At 45.6% G+C, this 19,983-nt stretch overlaps 1 protein-coding gene across 2 annotated transcripts in view; it reads right to left on the bottom strand.

Annotated features, from left to right (window-relative positions):
- The window catches only part of grik1a (glutamate receptor, ionotropic, kainate 1a), a 434,840-nt gene that overhangs the window by 68,091 nt on the left and 346,766 nt on the right, over positions 1–19,983 (bottom strand). The gene's annotated exons all lie outside the window — the stretch shown is intronic.

Below are 19,983 nucleotides of genomic sequence, written 5' to 3'. Positions count from 1 at the left end.
TATACACACACAGCTACCATATTCACAATCTGAAAGAGTATGGGTGGTGTTTTGGTTTTCTGTCTCTATTTTAGCAGAAATTTAAAGAAAAACAAAAAAAGATCTCAAATCATCTATAAACAGACTATAAACACCATTGCCGCTGAATATGGCTTCTGAGAGGGTATTATGGAAAGGCATCCCTTTATCCAGTTTGAACCTGTGTCCATTCTAAAAAAAAAACAGATCATCACAGGACTACAAGGAGAAACTCTGCAAATTAGGTCATTTGTCAAACTCACTGACAGAAAACTGATCCATGGGTCAATACCTACCTGTCACAGTGCTCATCCCTAGACTACCCAACTCCTTTAAATTATATATATCTTCATAAAACTCCGAGCGCTGAACTGGTATTAGATTTTAATGATTACAGGGGAAGAGTAAACTGTAAAGTTGCAATCTGTTGTGACATGGACATGACAATCAGCAACTCATTGGTAGAGAATGACCCCCAAATAGAAACCCATGCAAACACGTCCTTTCAGCTGTGACTACACAACATGTGCGAGGGGTGAGCAGCCCAAGTTCAGCTTTAGATTCTTAAGAGGGACTGGTTCAGTCAAATCTGGGTGGTCCACAGCTGAACCGTAGTCTGTTTCCTAGCTCTGGCTCCATAAGGCAGCACAGGTCCCACTGAAACCCAACAGTTCACTGTTGACCATCCAAAGCTGAAATACATTTGAACATTCGTCCCTTCCAATGTGTGCTGATGCACTAAACATGTCACTGTTAGTAAGTCTGGGAGACTACTTTGGAAATATAGTGACATTCTTATTGGTATATATTCCTCTAGAATACTTGATAGACTTTGTAAATTTACTCACAGTATCCTCATTAAATTAAGAGCAATGCCACGTGCTGTATTTATGTAAGAACAGTTTAGTATAAGTATCTTTTTTCCCAATGAACAACATAGTATTCTATATATAACAACAGAAAATGCTGGAAATACTCAGCAGGCCAGGCAGCATCCGTGGAGAGAGAAACAGAGTTAACGTTTCAGGTCTGGGACCCTTCGTCAGAACTGGAAAAAGCTGGAGATGGAACAGATATTAAGCAGATGCAGAGACGGGTGGGGGGAGGAAGGAATTGAAGGAACATACTGTACTTTTGAAAGAGGCAGGAAAGATAAAATGTTGCAAATGGGAATGGCAAATATCATACAGCATGAAAAATGGGGGCAGGGGTTATAAGGCCTGCTGAGTATTTCTAGCATTTTCTGTTGTTATTTCAGATTTCCAGCATCCGCAGTATTTTGCTATTGTAATAGTATTCTATATTTCCATTTGTCAGCAAGGCTGCTCAATAGCAAATACTACTGTTATTTATTAAGGGATTTTCCGCCCCCTTCCAAAAAATTGTTGGCAACAGCAGCAAAGATTTAATTTTTTTAAACATCTTTATCGCCCCTACCCCTGCCAAAGGCTGTGACTCAAGCTGGTCCGGGTGCTAGTAACACTCTGGGGTTTCGTACATGTAAAGTCTGTGGGTTGTGCAGTTAATAATTACACAGACTTCAGAAGTAACAAACAAACAGGTCTTTACTATTTGAAGGTCCGGGCGAATCTGCCCCAGCAATCCTGCCACAACACTTATATACTGGTGTGGTCACTATCGGTATTACAGTATACAGAAGCCAAGCAAATAGTGCCACCCGAAAGTAGTCCTCTTAAAGGTGAACGGTTACATTCAATAGTTCCCTTAAAGGTAGACGGGTACATACACTACAATCCTCCCTTTTTAGCTTATTACTTACTAAGTCCATAGTGAACATACATTCTAACATATATACAGGTTTATGTAAGACAGTTCATAGATTCAGTCTTTCCGGGGGTTTCCGGATTCTGTCAGGATAACGCCGCAGTGGTGTCGTCATTTCAGGCGGGCTAGGAGGTGCTTCTGGCAAGGTCGATTCGGCTTGAAAAGCCGTGTCAGGTTCAGCAGACTCCAGTATCACTAGATCGGAAGTAGGTGTTCTGGGTATCTCGGTTTCAACATCACCCGGATAAGGTGGTGAAGTCGGTGGCCTATTTGTGGCGGACCCTTTGATTTGGTCAACATGGCGCCTTATTATATTGTCTCCAATGTCCACGGTGTACATCAATGGCCCCAGCCTTTTCCCAATAGTTCCAGGCTGCCATTTCTCAGTACGGTAGTCCCGGGCCAAAACTCGTTGACCGATCTGGAAAGATCTAGTGACCCTGTCGTTCATGCCCTGGAATTGCCGGTTCTCTACGTCTCTTCTGACGTTTGGTTTTAGTAAATCCAGCCGGCATCTTAGGCGTCTATTACAGAACATCATTGCGGGAGTTTGATTTGTGACCGCATGTGTCGCATTTCGGTATGCCAACAAAAAGCTATCCACCTTATGTTGCAGACTTATATTTTCATTACTCATGGCCTTTACGGCCTTCTTGAAGGTCTGGACAAACCTTTCAGCCAATCCATTTGAGGCGGGATGGTATGGGGCTGACGTGTAATGTTTAACCCCATTGCTCTTTAAGAATTTCTTGAATTCTTCGGACACAAATTGCGGTCCATTATCAGAACAGATCTGTTCCGGCAGGCCATTCCGAGCAAACATAGTCCTTAACACTGCGATGGTTTTTTCCGTCGTGGTGGTGGTCATCTTAATTACTTCCGGCCACTTGGAGTGGGCATCCACCGCTATTAGAAACATCGAGTCCATAAATGGACCAGCAAAGTCGATGTGTACTCTTTGCCAAGGCGATGAGGGCCACTCCCATGGATGCAGAGGAGCCTGGGGTGGCGCGTTCTGAACCCTCTGACATCCTAGGCAGTTCTTCGTGATCTCCTCTATGTCTCTATCAATGCCTGGCCACCACACAAACGCTCTTGCTAGATTTTTCATCTTTACTCCCCCCAGATGTCCTTCGTGCAGCTCCTTTAGCACCTTCTTTTGGAGTTTGGGTGGGATCACCACTCTAGATCCACACATCAGGGTTCCTCGACACACTGACAGTTGTTCTTTCCTCTGTGCAAATGCTTGCAGTGTTGGTTCGCCCTGTGCTGGCCATCCCTCCACCGTTACATCATAGACTCGTGAAAGAGTCGGGTCATTCCTTGTCTCATTCTCAATCATTGAGTTTGTTATCGGTAGACACTCCACTATGGATGAGTGGAACAACTCTACTGGGTCCACTATACTCGCTTCTTCTACCATCGGCAATGGCAAGCGTGACAACCCATCAGCATTTCCATGCTGTTTAGACCTTTTGTACTCAATTTCGTATTGGTGTGCCCCAAGTAACACGGACCACCTTTGTAACCTTTGTGCTGTCATGGTGGAAACGGCCTTATTTGGGTTGAATATGGACACCAACGGCTGGTGGTCTGTCAGCAATGTGAACTTTTTACATTGTAGGTAATGGTTGAATTTCTTCACGCCCCACACAAGACTGAGGGCCTCCCTATCTATTTGGGCGTAATTTCGCTCCGCGGGTGTCAATGATCGGGACGCGAAAGCCACTGGCCTTTCCGAGCCATTTGGTAGCCTATGCGAGAGTACTGCCCCAATTCCGTACGGGGAAGCATCGCAAGCTAGACGAAGGGGTAATGTTGGGTTGAAATGAGCCAACACTTCTTCAGAGGTAATCAACTCCTTGCTTCTGCGAAAAGCCTTTTTGCATTCCTCACTCCACTTCCATGGTGTTTCTTTCCGCAACAGGTCATTCAGCGGATGCAGTACCGTGGATAAATTTGGCAGAAACTTGTGATAGTAATTAATCAACCCCAAGAATGATCTTAACTGTGATATGTTTCCTGGGGCGGGGGCCTTCACAACCGCTTCTATCTTTTTGGGTGACTTATGCAGTCCCTCTCGGTCAATGACGTGACTGCAGTATGAGGTCCGTTTTTGGAAGAACTCACACTTCTTGCGATTAACCCGAAGGCCATACTCCTTCAACCTGGTGAGTACCAGTTTCAAATTCGTGAGGTGTTCTTCCTCATCTTTTCCCGTGATTAAAATGTCATCTAAGTAGCACTGCGTGCTTGGAATTCCTTGTAACACCTGTTCCATGGCCCTCTGCCAAATTGCTGGTGCCGAAGCTACCCCAAAGACCAGTCTATTGTAGCGATACAAGCCTCTGTGAGTGTTGATGGTGAGGTACTGGCGTGACTCTTCCTTGACCTCCATCTGTAGATATGCTTGAGCCAGATCTATTTTCGTGAAATGTTTCCCTCCAGCCAACGAAGCAAAGATATCTTCAATCCGCGGAAGCGGGTATTGTACCGTGTGAAGCACCGGATTCACAGTAATCTTGAAATCTCCGCAGATACGGACCTTCCCCGGTCCCCCAGGCTTATTACTCGGTGAGGACTTCATGACGGGAACAATGGGCGTGGCCCACTCACTCCAGTCCACTTTTGACAGAACCCCTGATCGTTCAAGTTCTTCCAGTTCTGCCTCCACAGCTGGTCGTATTGCGTAAGGAACTGATCTGGCCTTAAAAAACTTTGGGCTTGCATTTTCTGCAATCTTAACCTTTGCTTTAATACCTTGCAGCGTTCCCAGTCCTTGCTGGAATACCTCCTTAGCTTCGTCCAATATTCTGGACAACCGTTCAGGTTTGACATCCTCTTTTTCGGAATCCACCGTCATGGTGTTTAGGGACTGCCAGTCCAATTTTATTTTTCGGATCCACTCCCGTCCCAGAAGTGGTGGTCCTCCCTCAGGCAATACATACAGGTCCAACCGGTGATGATCTTTATCCTTGTATCTCACCTTGACTTCTATCATACCGATGGGGAATACTTTGTGCCCCGTGTATGTCTGTAGTACTAGTTCCGTATCCCGTAGTGGAATATGCTTGAAAAATTTCTTATAGTCATGCTTATTCATGACCGTCAACGCCGATCCGGTGTCCACTTCCATTTTTACTTGGACCTTTGCAATCTGTAGCGTTATCCAGATAGTTTGTCGGTCAGCTTCATTGCTCACGTTGTGAATTCTCAGACTGTCCAGTCCTTTGCATTTGGAGTGTGAGACCGACTTCTGTTCCCTCAGACTCTTCTTAGTCACCTCTTGTACCTTTCCGTACCATTTTTGTGGTGACTTCTTATTGTTGTACGTTGCTCCTGACCGGCATACCTTAGCTATGTGCCCGATCTTGCCACATTTCCTGCATTCTTGGTTTTTACCCCAGCATTGATTCTGGTCGTGTGTTGTCTTCCCACAACGGTAGCATTTTGTTGTGCTCGAAGTAATTTGGTCCACCCCTAGTGCCGCCGCCTTTAGCTGCATTTCCGCCGTTCCTTTCGCTGCGGCTTCATGCGATGCAGCTATGAGGACAGCCCTGTCCAGTGTGAGGTCATTTTCTTCCAGTAGTCGCTTCTGCGTTCCTTCTTTGGACAATCCGCATACGAACTTGTCACGCAGTGCCTCTGTCAGATTCCCTCCGAACTGGCAGTATTTCGCTATCCTACGCAGTTCGACCAAGTATTCCGCATTGCTTTCGTCTTTCCTCTGCGTTCTTGCGTAGAATTTGAATCGTTCAGCCAGCATCAACGGTGTGGGGTTCAAGTGATCCTTCAGCACTGCTACAATATCATCGAAAGTCTGATCTGCCGGTTTAGCTGGTGAGAGAAGATTCTTCAACACCCCGAATGTTTTCGCACCCATCATGTTAAGTAAGGTTAAAGCTTTTTCCTCCTTAGCTATTTTGTTAGCCTTACAATGTATCTCAATACGTTCTACGTACGTGGCCCAGTCTTCTATCTCCGAATTGAACTCGTTGATGTCCGCCCGCTTAGGCATCTTTCTTTCCTTGGGTACAACACAAGTATTTCTTCAAGTATTCTTATTTATTTGTTTATTTCTAAGATGGCGGTTTTCCCGCGAAAATGGCGGTTTCCCGCTCTTTCCTTCTCGCCCCGCCCACTTCAATCGTCTTCCCCGCCTAATGGCGGCTTCCCGCGTTTCTTCCCTGGTGGAAGGGGTACGCTTTCCGCACAGCGGACAGGTTCAGCCGCTGGGCTGGCTTCCGCACAGCTCCCCTTACTCGGCTCTGTCTTTTCCTCCCGCCCGCACGGCTCTACCGGCGCTGGGTACACCCCGTTAACGGAGGACAGTTCAGCCGCTGGACTGGCTCTCGCGCAGTCTCTCACCCCGTTTTCGGCTGTGTCTCTCTCCCACTCCCGCACGTTCGGTTTTGCCGGCTCTGAGTACCCCGTTGGTGGAGAACAGCTCAGCCGCTGGACTGGCTCCTCGCAGTCTCTCTCTCCGCACCCGGCTCTCACCCGCACGGTTCCCGTTCGCCTCCCCAGCCCTCTCGCAGACCGGTGTTTCCCTCCCCGGCTGCGGCTGGGTTCCTCTTCCCGCGCCTACTCGCAGGCTCAGCGCTTCGTGGCTGCGGTCGCTGCCCGGAGTTTTCCCGCCGATCGCGGTCCGGCTGTCACCCGACGCCGTTGGACCCGACTTTTGGCCGGCACAGCTCCCCCTCGACCGAGGTCGAGTGCTCTGCCCTTATCCTCCGGATACTTCTACACCTTCCCCTACTCACAGTTTCGTCGGCCGCCTTGTTTCTTGCTGGTCGGCTCACTCCGCACCGTGGCAGAAGGGTAGTCAGTGCCTGTTGCTGATACAGCTTTTGTTGTTAGTCTTCCTGTTTTCTGTTGTTGCAGCCTCGTGTTTTCTTTTGGTAGCACGACGAGGGCGGTTGTCTCTCTTCGACGCTCTTCGTTGCTTTTGGTAGTCTTGCCGCAGGGTACGATCGGACTCGTCGCCACTGTAAAGTCTGTGGGTTGTGCAGTTAATAATTACACAGACTTCAGAAGTAACAAACAAACAGGTCTTTACTATTCGAAGGTCTGGGCGAATCTGCCCCAGCAATCATGCCACAACACTTATATACTGGTGTGGTCACTATCGGTATTACAGTATACAGAAGCCAAACAAATAGTGCCACCCGAAAGTAGTCCTCTTAAAGGTGAACGGTTACATTCAATAGTTCCCTTAAAGGTAGACGGGTACATACACTACAGTACAGCTACTGATTTTTCATGTGGAAGTCTAGATAGTGAATGCTGGCAAGGCTTTGCAACAGTGGAGATCACCATAGCTTCTTCTTATCGTGTCTACACACTGTTCCCTTTGGGGAACAGTATGAAGTAGTGGAAGGATTTCTGGCCGCGTTAAACGCTCCTTCCGTGACCGTAACCATCTTCATACCAGCCATTAGGGTGGTTAGTCCTATGGCGGGAGGGTTTTACGGGCTCCCACTGTTGAGTCTGTGTGTCCCAGTTATGTTTAGGGTCAATCACTGGACACAGACAACAAGAATAACTTTTAACAGGTCTTTACTATTCGGAGGTCAGGGCTGAACTGCCCAGCAAATCCTTACACAACACTTATATACCGGTGTGGTCACCACCGGTATTACAGTATACAGCAGCCAAGAGAAAGTAGTACATCTCTTAAAGTAGTTCTCTTAAGGTGGAACAGGTTACATACACCACAATCCTCCCTTTTTAGCTTAACAGTTATATCCCCATTTAACATAACATAATAACATATATACAACTTCATGCAAAACAGTTCAAAGATTCAGTCTCTGAGGAGGCCTCCTGATTCGAGTTGGATAACGCCTTTCAGGGGTCTCTGATTCTCGTTGTTGGGGTGACTCATCTAGTTGGTCTCTTATGGATTGGACATCATCATCAGGTACATTCACTTCTGAGGTAGATGCTTCAGGTTCACTAACTTCTTCCACGGTTGTTTCTGCCATAACCATGGGTTCGACCCTTGTTCTCGATTCTACCAGTTGGTCAGCATGACGCCGTATTATATTTTTACCAACATCTACCGTGTACATCAGGGGTCCTTGTCTAGCCCGAATTGTTCCAGATTGCCATTTCTCGTTTTTATAATCCCGGGCTAACACTGGTTGTCCTATTTCGAAACTCCGAGTGGTCTTGTTATTTATATGCTGGAACTGTTTGTTTTCAACTTCCCTCCGCACATTTGGTTTTAACAAGTCCAACCTGGACCGCAACCTCCTGTTATAGAACATCATGGCAGGACTTTGGTTTGTCACTGCATGGGTGGCGTTTCGATATGCCAGTAGGAATTTGTCCACCTTGTGTTGTAGTGGAATCTGATCTTCGCTCATGGCCTTTATCGCTTTTTTGAACGTTTGTACAAATCTCTCGGCCAACCCGTTTGTAGCCGGATGATATGGGGCAGAGGTATAATGTTTCACCCCATTCTTCTTCATGAATCTCTGGAATTCTTCTGACACGAACTGTTGTCTGAACATATTTGTTCTGGCAATCCATTTCTTGCAAATATCGTTCTTAACACCGCGATCGTCTTTTCCGAGGTAGTGGTAGTCATCTTAATCACTTCTGGCCATTTAGAATGTGCGTCCACCGCAATTAAAAACATGGAGTCCATGAAAGGACCAGCAAAGTCAATATGTACACGTTGCCATGGGGTTGAAGGCCATTCCCATGGATGCAGCGGTGCAATCGGAGGTGCATTTTGCACTTTTGGGCACCCTGAGCAGCTTTTCGTCAGCTCCTCTATCTGTTGGTCGATACCCGGCCACCACACATAAGCCCTAGCAAGGCTTTTCATCTTGACTCCCCCCAGATGACCTTCATGCAGTTCCTTTAGAACTCTCTCTCTTAACTTAGGAGGAATAATCACCAATGTTCCATACATCAATGTTCCTTGACAGACGGACAGCTGTTCTCGTCTTGCTGAGAATGCCGGTAACAGTGGATCACCATGTGCTGGCCATCCCTTCACTGTCACTTCGTAGACCCTGGACAGTGTCGGGTCGTTCCTGGTTTCTCTTTCAATACTTGCATTGGTGACTGGTAAACATTCGATGATGGTCGAGTGAAACAACTCAACAGGGTCAACCGTCGGTGCCTCCTCCTCTGTAGGTAGTGGCAGGCGCGACAGCCCATCAGCATTACCATGCTGCTTTGTACCTTTGAATTCTATCTGATATTGATGTGCCCCTAGGAAAAGGGACCATCTCTGGAGTCTCTGTGCTGTCATCACCGAAACACCCTTCTTAGGGTTAAAAATGGATACCAACGGCTGGTGGTCTGTCAGAAGCATAAACTTTTGGCCCTGCAGGTAATGATTAAACTTCTTTACTCCCCACACAAGGCTGAGAGCCTCCCTATCTATCTGAGCATAGTTGCGCTCAGCGGAGGTCAATGATCTGGATGCGAACGCAACTGGCCTCTCCTGGCCATTTGGCAACTTGTGTGAGAGTACTGCCCCAATACCATATGGAGAAGCATCATAAGCCAAACGAATAGGCAGCGTTGGGTTGAAGTGAGCCAACACTTCCTCTGAGGTGATCAATGCCTTGCTTTCGCGAAAGGCCCTCTTACAGTCCTCGCTCCACTTCCATGGTACTCCCTTCTGCAAAAGAGCGTTCAGCGGGTGCAGCACCATGGATAAATTTGGCAGAAACTTATGGTAATAGTTAATCAACCCTAGAAACGACCTCAATTGGGATACATTATCCGGAGCGGGAGCCTTCACAACAGCTTCGATCTTGTCAGGAGACTTATGAAGCCCCTCCTGGTCAATGACATGACCACAGTACGAGATCCGCTTCTGAAAGAATTCACATTTCTGGCGATTAACTCGAAGTCCATATTCTTTCAATCTGGTGAGCACCAGTTCCAAGTTTGCAAGGTGTTCCTCGTCATCATCTCCTGTAATCAGAATATCGTCCAGATAACATTGTGTACCTGGAATTCCCTGTAATACCTGCTCCATGGCCCTCTGCCAAAGTGCTGGAGCCGATGCCACTCCTAAAACCAGTCTATTATACCGGTACAAGCCTCTATGCGTGTTGATCGTGAGATACTGGCGCGACTCTTCCTCAACTTCCATCTGTAAGTACGCCTGCGCCAGGTCTATCTTGGTGAAGTGTTTCCCGCCGGACAACGAAGCGAAGATATCCTCAATCCGCGGAAGCGGATACTGCACCGTGTGAAGCACCGGATTAACAGTGATCTTGAAATCTCCACAGATGCGAACCTTCCCCGGTTCCCCCGGCTTGTTGCTCGATGAACGCTTCATGACGGGGACAATGGGCGTGGCCCACTCACTCCAGTCTACCTTAGACAGTACTCCTGAACGTTCTAGCCCTTCCAGCTCAGCTTCCACAGCAGGTCGTATTGCATAAGGTACCGGTCTGGTTTGAAAAATTTCGGGTTTGCATGTTCTTCAACCTTGATGTTTGCCGTAATTCCACTCAGTGTTCCCAGTCCCTGTTGGAACACCTCTTTAGCATCATCCAATATTCTGGACAATCGTTTAGGTTTGACATCTTTTGTACCGGAATCTACTGTTAGTGCTTTTAAGGAATGCCAGTCCATATTCATTTTCCTAATCCACTCCCGTCCCAGTAGTGGTGGACCTCCCTCAGGTAGCACAAATAAGTCCATTCCTCGGCTTTCTTTGCCCTTGTGGACCACCTTTACCTCTATCTTCCCGATGGGGTATACTCTTTGCCCCGTGTATGTTTTCAATACAATCTCCGTATCCCGTAGGGGAATATGTGGGAATAACCTTTTGTAATCTTTCTTATTCATGACCGTCAATGCCGATCCAGTGTCCAATTCCATCTTCACTTGGACTCCTGCTATCTGAAGTGTGACCCAAATTGTTTGGAGGTCTGCTTCCTTACCAACATTGTGTACTCTTAGACTACCCAGTTCATTACTGCTGGAGTCTGAATCTGACTTCTGTTCGTTCGAACTGTTCTCTGTCACCTTGTGTACCTTTCTGTACTTTTCCTGCGGTGACTTTTTGTTGCTGGTCTTCTTTCCTGACCGGCATACTTTAGCTATGTGACCAAGCCTGCCACATTTTCTGCATTCCTGATTTTTGAACCAGCACTGGTTCTGATCGTGCGTTGTCTTTCCACAACGATAACATTTTACTGTACTCAAGACCATTTGATTGGTGCTGAGTTCCGGTGACCGTAGCTGCATTTCCGCAGTGCCTCTCGCTGCGGCTTCGTGCGATGCTGCAATAGTGACAGCTTTATCAAGCGTAAGCTCATTCTCCTCAAGCAGTCGCTTTTGTGTTCCTTCTTTTAACAATCCACACACAAATTTATCTCTCAGCGCATCTGCTAGTCCTGTTCCAAACTGACAGTAATTTGCTAACTTACGCAGTTCAATTAGAAATTCAGCGTTGCTTTCGTCTTTCAGCTGCGTTCTTCTGTAAAATTTAAATCGTTCCGCTATCATCAGCGGCATGGGGTTTAAGTGATCTTTCAGGACAGTAACAATATTCGTGAAAGTCTGATCCGCCGGTTTATTTGGTGATAGAAGGTGCTTCAATAGCCCGTATGTTTTCGCACCCATTGAGCTTAATAAGGTTAGTGCTTTCTCATCATTTGGTACCTTATTTGCTTTACAATACACTTCCATGCGTTCTACATACGTGGTCCAATCTTCGATATTGCTATCAAAGGTATTAATGCTCCCATGTTTCGGCATCCTTGCAATTTTTTTTTTTTAATTTTTCTTTTTCTCAAAATGGCGGCTTCCCGCGCTTGTCTTCTTCCCCCGCCTACTAAAATGGCGGCTTCCCGCGCTTGGCGGTCTTTCCCGCGCTCGTCTTCTTCCCCCGCCGACTACAATGGCGGATTCCCACGTTTGCCTTCTTCCCCCGCTGGCTGCAATGGCGATTGCCTTGCTGCTGCCGTTCTCGCCTCCCCAGCGGTTCTCACTCCCCGACGCTGCTTTGCCTCGCAGCCCCGCTTGCAGCCCGGTCCTTTACACCGGCTGCGTTTGAATTCTCCGCGGCTCTCGTGCCTTAAGCTTCTCAACTCCCCGACGCTGCTTTGCCTCGCAGCCCCGCTTGCAGCCCGGTCCTTTACACCGGCTGCGTTTGAATTCTCCACGGCTCTCGTGCCTTAAGCTTCTCAACTCCCCGACGCTGCTTTGCCTCGCAGCCCCGCTTGCAGCCCGGTCCTGTACACCGGCTGCGTTTGAGTTCTCCGCGGCTCTCGAGCCTTAAGCTGCCCCAGTCGCTGCGCCTCTCGGCCTCGATTGCAGCCCGGCCCTTTCTACCGGCCGTGGTCGAGCTCTCCGCCCTTATTCCTCCGTTTTCCCTCCCCTACTCCTCAGCCAACGCGGCCGACTTTCTGCTCGTGTTGCTGATCGGCTTACCCACCACCGTGGTAGAAGGGATGATCACTGCCTGTCGCTGATGGAGGGCTTCATGGTCAGAATTCTTTTTCTTTTTAACCCGGGTTCTCGATGCCTCCCGTACGATGGTGCTCAGCAGGATGATGAGGGCGGATGCCTCTTCTCGACGCCCGTTCTGAGGACGAAGCTGCCTTGGATGTAAAACTGCCGCAGGGTAAGATCGGACTCGTCGCCACTGTTGAGTCTGTGTGTCCCAGTTATGTTTAGGATCAATCACTGGACACAGACAACAAGAATAACTTTTAACAGGTCTTTACTATTCGGAGGTCAGGGCTGAACTGCCCAGCAAATCCTTACACAACACTTATATACCGGTGTGGTCACCACCGGTATTACAGTATACAGCAGCCAAGAGAAAGTAGTACATCTCTTAAAGTAGTTCTCTTAAGGTGGAACAGGTTACATACACCACACCCACAACCCATACGAGGGGGGGGCCACCCACACCCACGGACGCAAGTATCCCGCTGGATGTCAACCCAGAATTTAGAGCCGGAGCTCCGACTCTACTTGCCGGGACTGTCTGGAGCGGGGTTTGAAACCCTACGCCTTCTGGCCCAGCGGCGGGGATGCTTACCGCTACGCCAAAGGCCCACTCCTACATCACCATAGCTGAGACCAATCCTATCGTCACCCATTGGGCACAGTCCCACATCCAACATGGGGCTTCTGAGTAGTGGTCAGTAGAACGCTGGTCGTCTTTCCCCCTACCCCCTCTAAAGCCAACTGTAGCTCCCTCACATCTGGTCCAAGTTAGATCAGCTAACTCCACACACAGCAGAATCTAAACAGGCGTTCCGGTTCATTATGGTGTAATGTCAAACCATAGAGTGCATGACTCCCAAAGTCATCTAAGCTATAACTTCTTCATTTTAAATCTGAAGCTGCTGGACTGAAAATAGTCTTTGGCCCACCAGGACCAATAAACTCAATAAAATGGCCGACAGCTGCTGCATCACTCAAAGTGGTTAATCAGGCCATCTGTATAATCATCCTTTCTCCTCTAATCAGCACCACAATCTTTGTTTATGCTGACTTACTGCTTGGAACCATCTGTCAATCAACGGATGTGAACCAATTGAAAATATGACATTCTCCATGGCCAAGAGAGAACAGGTCAACTTGAATCTGGTTTCAAGTTCATGTACTTCATCAAAGTCCCAAAATTATTTCCTTGTGTGCTTTCCCCCACCCCCCCCACCCCCCACACACACAGTAGTAAAAATATCCGTGCAATGTCCAGGTAAATTCACAAAATTTCACTGCTGTTTTCTAATAATCTGGTGTTTCTCATTCTTGTACCATACACTGTGACATTGGTGCCATAAACCAACTATATTTACTCACAGATATTGCTGGTATTTTTGAATCCCTAACCGCAATATTTTACAACTGCGAAAATAAGAATATTACAAGACACAAAACCTATTTAAGCATAATATACATTGATTGTAGCCAATAGTAGACAGCATACAAGCAAGTGCTAGCCAATAGTGGTAGCTTAAGGATTTTCACAGCCCTGCTGCCGAATTTGCTAAGCTTCTTCCAAAATTCTGGAGATTTACCACACTCCTTTCCACCTTCACATCTTTTCCTCATGATCAAATCTATCAACTTGTTAGATGGCCATCGAATGGAAAAGTTTCATAACCTGTGCCTGCAGCTGTTGAGTAACTGTACTGCTGTAGTGAGTTAATATACTGCTGTAGTGAGTTAATATACTGCTGTAGTGAGTTAATATACTGCTGTAGTGAGTTAATATACTGCTGTAGTGAGTTAATATACTGCTGTAGTGAGTTAATATACTGCTGTAGTGAGTTAATATACTGCTGTAGTGAGTTACTGTACTGCTGCAGTGAGTTAATATACTGCTGTAGTGAGTTAATATACTGCTGCAGTGAGTTAATATACTGCTGTAGTGAGTTAATATACTGCTGCAGTGAGTTAATATACTGCTGTAGTGAGTTAATATACTGCTGTAGTGAGTTAATATATTGCTGTAGTGAGTTAATATACTGCTGCAGTGAGTTAATATACTGCTGTAGTGAGTTAATATACTGCTGCAGTGAGTTAATATACTGCTGCAGTGAGTTAATATACTGCTGTAGTGAGTTAATATACTGCTGTAGTGAGTTAATATATTGCTGTAGTGAGTTAATATACTGCTGCAGTGAGTTAATATACTGCTGTAGTGAGTTAATATACGGCTGCAGAGTTAATATACTGCTGCAGTGAGTTAATATACTGCTGTAGTGAGTTAATATACTGCTGTAGTGAGTTAATATACTGCTGCAGTGAGTTAATATACTGCTGTAGTGAGTTAATATACTGCTGTAGTGAGTTAATATATTGCTGTAGTGAGTTAATATATTGCTGTAGTGAGTTAATATACTGCTGTAGTGAGTTAATATACTGCTGTAGTGAGTTAATATACTGCTGTAGTGAGTTAATATATTGCTGTAGTGAGTTAATATACTGCTGTAGTGAGTTAATATATTGCTGTAGTGAGTTAATACACTGCTGTAGTGAGTTAATATACTGCTGTAGTGAGTTAATATACTGCTGTAGTGAGTTAATATATTGCTGTAGTGAGTTAATATATTGCTGTAGTGAGTTAATATACTGCTGTAGTGAGTTAATATATTGCTGTAGTGAGTTAATATACTGCTGTAGTGAGTTAATATATTGCCGTAGTGAGTTAATATACTGCTGTAGTGAGTTAATATACTGCCGTAGTGAGTTAATATACTGCTGTAGTGAGTTAATCTATTGAAAAAAAAAATTTGAGGATGTAACTGGTGGAATAGATAAGGGAGAACAAGTGGATGTGGTGTATTTGGACTTTCAGAAGGCTTTCGTTCAGGTCCCGCATAAGAGATTAGCGTGTAAAGTTAAGTCACATGGGATTGGGGGCAAGGTACTGACTTGGATAGAGAACTGGTTCGCAGACAGGAAGCAAAGAGTTGGAATAAACTCGTCTTTCTCCGAGTGGTAGGCAGTAACTAGTGGGGTACCGCAGGGATCGGTCCTAGGACCCAGCTATTCACAATATATATAAATGATCTAGACAAGGGAACTAGATGTAATATCTCTAAGTTTGCAGATGACACAAAGCTGGGTGGGCGTGTGTGCTGTGAGGAGGATGCCAAGAAACTCCAGTATGATTTGGACAGGTTGGGTGATTGGGCAGAAGCATGGCAGATGCAGTATAGTGTGGATAAATGCGAGGTTATCCACTGTGGTGGAAAAAACAGGAAGGCAGATTATTATCTGAACAGCAATAGATTGGGAGAAGGGAAAGTGCAATGAGACCTGGGTGTCCTTGTGCACCAGTCGCTGAAGGTAAGCATGCAGGTGCAGCAGGCGGTTAAGAAGGCAAATGGTATGTTGGCCTTCGTAGCGAGAGGGTTTGAGTACAGGAACAAGGATGTTTTGCTGCAGTTGTACAGGGCCTTGGTGAGACCACATCTTGAGTATTGTGTGCAGTTTTGGTCGCCTTATCTGAGGAAGGATGTTCTTGCCATGGAGGGAGTGCAGCAAAGATTTACCAGACTGATACCTGGGATGGCAGGAATGACGTATGAGGAGAGATTGGATCGATTGGGCTTGCACTCGCTGGAGTTTAGAAGAATGAGAGGGGATCTCATTGAAACTTATAAAATTCTAACAGGACTGGACAGACTAGATGCAGGAAGGATGTTCCTGATGGCCGGGGAGTCCAGAACCAGGGGCCACAGTCTAAGGATAAGGGGTAAGCCATTTAGGACAGAGATGAGGAGGAATTTCTTCACCCAGAGAGTGGTGAACCTGTGGAATTCTCTACCACAGAAGGCAGTGGAGGCCAATTCATTAAATATATTCAAGAAGGAGTTAGATATATTTCTTAAGGCTAAAGGGATCAAGGGATATGGGGAGAAGGCAGGGACAGGGTACTGAATTTGGATGATCAGCCATGATCTCATTGAATGGCGGAGCGGGCTCGAGGGGCCGAATGGCCTACTCCTGCTCCTATCTTCTATGATTCTATGTTTCTATGCTGTAGTGAGTTAATATACTGCTGTAGTGAGTTAATATACTGCTGTAGTGAGTTACTGTACTGCTGTAGTGAGTTAATATACTGCTGTAGTGAGTTAATATATTGCTGTAGTGAGTTAATATACTGCTGTAGTGAGTTAATATACTGCTGTAGTGAGTTACTGTACTGCTGTAGTGAGTTAATATACTGCTGTAGTGAGTTAATATACTGCTGTAGTGAGTTAATATACTGCTGTAGTGAGTTAATATATTGCTGTAGTGAGTTAATATACTGCTGTAGTGAGTTAATATATTGCTGTAGTGAGTTACTGTACTGCTGTAGTGAGTTAATATACTGCTGTAGTGAGTTAATATACTGCTGTAGTGAGTTAATATATTGCTGTAGTGAGTTACTGTACTGCTGTAGTGAGTTAATATACTGCTGTAGTGAGTTAATATACTGCTGTAGTGAGTTACTGTACTGCTGTAGTGAGTTAATATACTGCTGTAGTGAGTTAATATATTGCTGTAGTGAGTTAATATACTGCTGTAGTGAGTTAATATATTGCTGTAGTGAGTTAATATACTGCTGTAGTGAGTTAATATACTGCTGTAGTGAGTTAATATACTGCTGTAGTGAGTTAATATATTGCTGTAGTGAGTTAATATACTGCTGTAGTGAGTTAATATACTGCTGTAGTGAGTTAATATACTGCTGTAGTGAGTTAATATACTGCTGTAGTGAGTTAATATATTGCTGTAGTGAGTTAATATATTGCTGTAGTGAGTTAATATACTGCTGTAGTGAGTTAATATACTGCTGTAGTGAGTTAATATACTGCTGTAGTGAGTTAATATATTGCTGGATTGAGTTAATATATTGCTGTAGTGTGTTAATATATTGCTGGATTGAGTTAATATATTGCTGTAGTGAGTTAATATATTGCTGGATTGAGTTAATATATTGCTGTAGTGAGTTAATATATTGCTGGATTGAGTTAATATACTGCTGTAGTGAGTTAATATATTGCTGGATTGAGTTAATATACTGCTGTAGTGAGTTAATATATTGCTGGATTGAGTTAATATACTGCTGTAGTGAGTTACTGTACTGCTGGATTGAGTTAATATACTGCTGTAGTGAGTTACTGTACTGCTGTAGTGAGTTACTGTACTGCTGTAGTGAGTTAATATACTGCCGTAGTGAGTTACTGTACTGCTGTAGTGAGTTAAAATCTTCTCTTCTTAGGCAGCCTCTCGGATCCGAGGATGACTTGCTTTCACACTAACAATGAGTTCTCAGGTGACTGATGAGTCCAATGCGGGACCTACAGTCTCTGTCACAGGTGGGGCAGATGGTGGTTGAAGGGATGGCCTAAGAGAAGAGATTGTGATTTGCTGTGTGTGCTTCACCTTGTTACCTAACCACATATAAAATAAAAAATAACATGCATTTATATAGCACGTTTCACATCCTCAGGATATCCCAAAGTGCCTCAGATCCAACAAATTGCCTTTGAAATGTAGTCACTGTTGTTTTGTAGGCAAACACCACAGCCACTTTGTGCACAGCAAGGTCCCACAAACAGCAATGAGATAAATGAGGGATAAATATTGGCCAGGGCAACTCCTTTGCTTTTTGAATAGTACTCTCAGATCTTTTACATCCACCTAAACAGGCGGCTGGGACCTTGGCTTAATGCTTCATTCAAAAGACATCACCTTCAACAAAGCACGCACTCCAAAGAACTGCCCTAAAGTCTCACCTTAGATTACGTGCTCAAGTCCTTGGAGTGGGACTTTAAACCACAAATTTCTGACTCCGAGATAAGAGTGTTACCACTGGGCCAAGCTAACGTAAGTTAATTGCTTCAAACACCACCACAAATGCAATAAAAAAAAAGCTAATGCGGTTTCCCCCACTGCATCGGTTGGTAAGTGCACTACATGGAGTAAGTGGTAGACCAGGGAGGTTCCAGCTTTAGTCCCTGGTCTGTGCAGAGTTAGCTGATCTTATCTAAGGCAGTGATAAGAGCATTGCAAGTGCCTCAGCACTCCTGCACTAAGTAACTGAACAGCCAGGGTTCCCATTGCTGCTCACTGTCCTGTGACTCCTCATGGAAAGGATCTGTAAATGGGCCATTAGGGCCGCGATTTTACGAACCTCAGCGGGTCCATGGCGGGCGACGTCGATGGCGGGTCCCGACCTCGCTGCCGGCTCCAGCCCGCTGTCTGAAGTGAATTTCCCCTGATTGGGCTTGTTCAGCGCATTTCCCGGCCAATTAGAGGAAGCGTGTCTGGCGACGTCATTTGATGACGCGTCATTAGTCGGTTTCCTTAAAGGGACCATGGCCAAATTTAGTTTGACATTTGTGCTGCAGTGGGGAAAGAGTTAAACTGACATCGCTGGCAGTTTCACTGAATAGTGTAAGAAAGACAGGGGCTAACATGAAAGACCACATCCATAAAGATGCGGTCAAGATAAGCTGACCTTTGAAGGCTACAAAAGCAATTAAATGGAGACAGGGTATATTACCTAGGTCGCATTCCAAGGTATCTTTTAATCAGTATTCAGCAGTTTGATTGAGGAGGCAGCTTACACATGTTTATACTAGCTGGGGAGCCCGGCGTTGCCGGGGCTGTTTTGGGGCAGGCGGTTTAAATCGAGTGCCAGGCTTTGGGGCCCTGTCTGTGTCCCGTTTTGAATCTGGTGCTGGGCAACATTTTAAATCGAGTGGGAGGCTTAGGGCCCTGTCTGTGTCCCTGTATGTCTACCTTTTAAAAGGTTGAAAAATGAAAGTGAAAGTACTTATAAAACGTTTTTGGTAAATCTTATGTTATTTTTAAAAGAGAAACTAACTTTGAAAGTCGTTTTAGCTGGAAGGTGAAGTCATTTGAGCTGGAAGTTGGTAGTCAAACAATGGCTGGCAGCTCCCCGAGATGAAAACGAATAGTCCCGCCCACACACACACCGATTGGCCAACCATCAGGGGACCGTACTGTAGGATTGGTCAATCGTGACGGAACAGGATTGGTGGAACCTTGATGTCAGTCAATCAATGCTAGCAGATAATGAGTTTAATTTTGAAGGTTTTTTGCATAAGGCGCGAACAATTTTCGTCCGACCGAAAAGTAAATACGCTTAAAACCGTCTCTGAAGCGTAAGCTTTCTTTGGAGGTAATGCGCGCGTAGGTACGCCCTGTAACTTTCGAGTGCATACCCGTAAAACGCACAGGAAATGACAGACAGATAGACAGATAGACAGACAGAATGACAGAAGTACCGCTTTATATATATAGATTAAGATTCGTAACCAATCCGTGAAGGTGCATGCGGGCCAAGATCCAATCAGGTGGCAGGAATGAATTTAACATGAGGTCGCCATGTGTATTGTAATGTATAAAAATGTAGTGTTTGCTGTAACAATTTGGAGAAGTCTGGCTAAAGACAGAGCAGACTGTCTCTCCACCAGTGTAATAAAGACAACTTGGCTATCGATCTAAAAACTTTGTGTCGAGTGTTGGTTTAAAATACTCCACAACAGTGCTGTCAGTGTTCTACAGCATTGCGGTGCTACAAACACTGATAAGCACTGCACAAAGACACAGGACTGCACCCAGGCTCTCCCATGACTCCCTCCATATGCTTATGGAGGGAGTCACAGCCGCAGGGAGGTCCTCTTCCCTTCCCAAGGGCGGACCCCAGGA

This window comes from Somniosus microcephalus, chromosome 14, assembly GCF_052327205.1.
Source record: "Somniosus microcephalus isolate GS21.2 chromosome 14, FLI_Smic_1.0, whole genome shotgun sequence".
NCBI lineage: Eukaryota > Metazoa > Chordata > Chondrichthyes > Squaliformes > Somniosidae > Somniosus > Somniosus microcephalus.
Note: the sequence above shows the minus strand (reverse complement) of the source record. Positions and strands in the feature narration are given on the sequence as shown.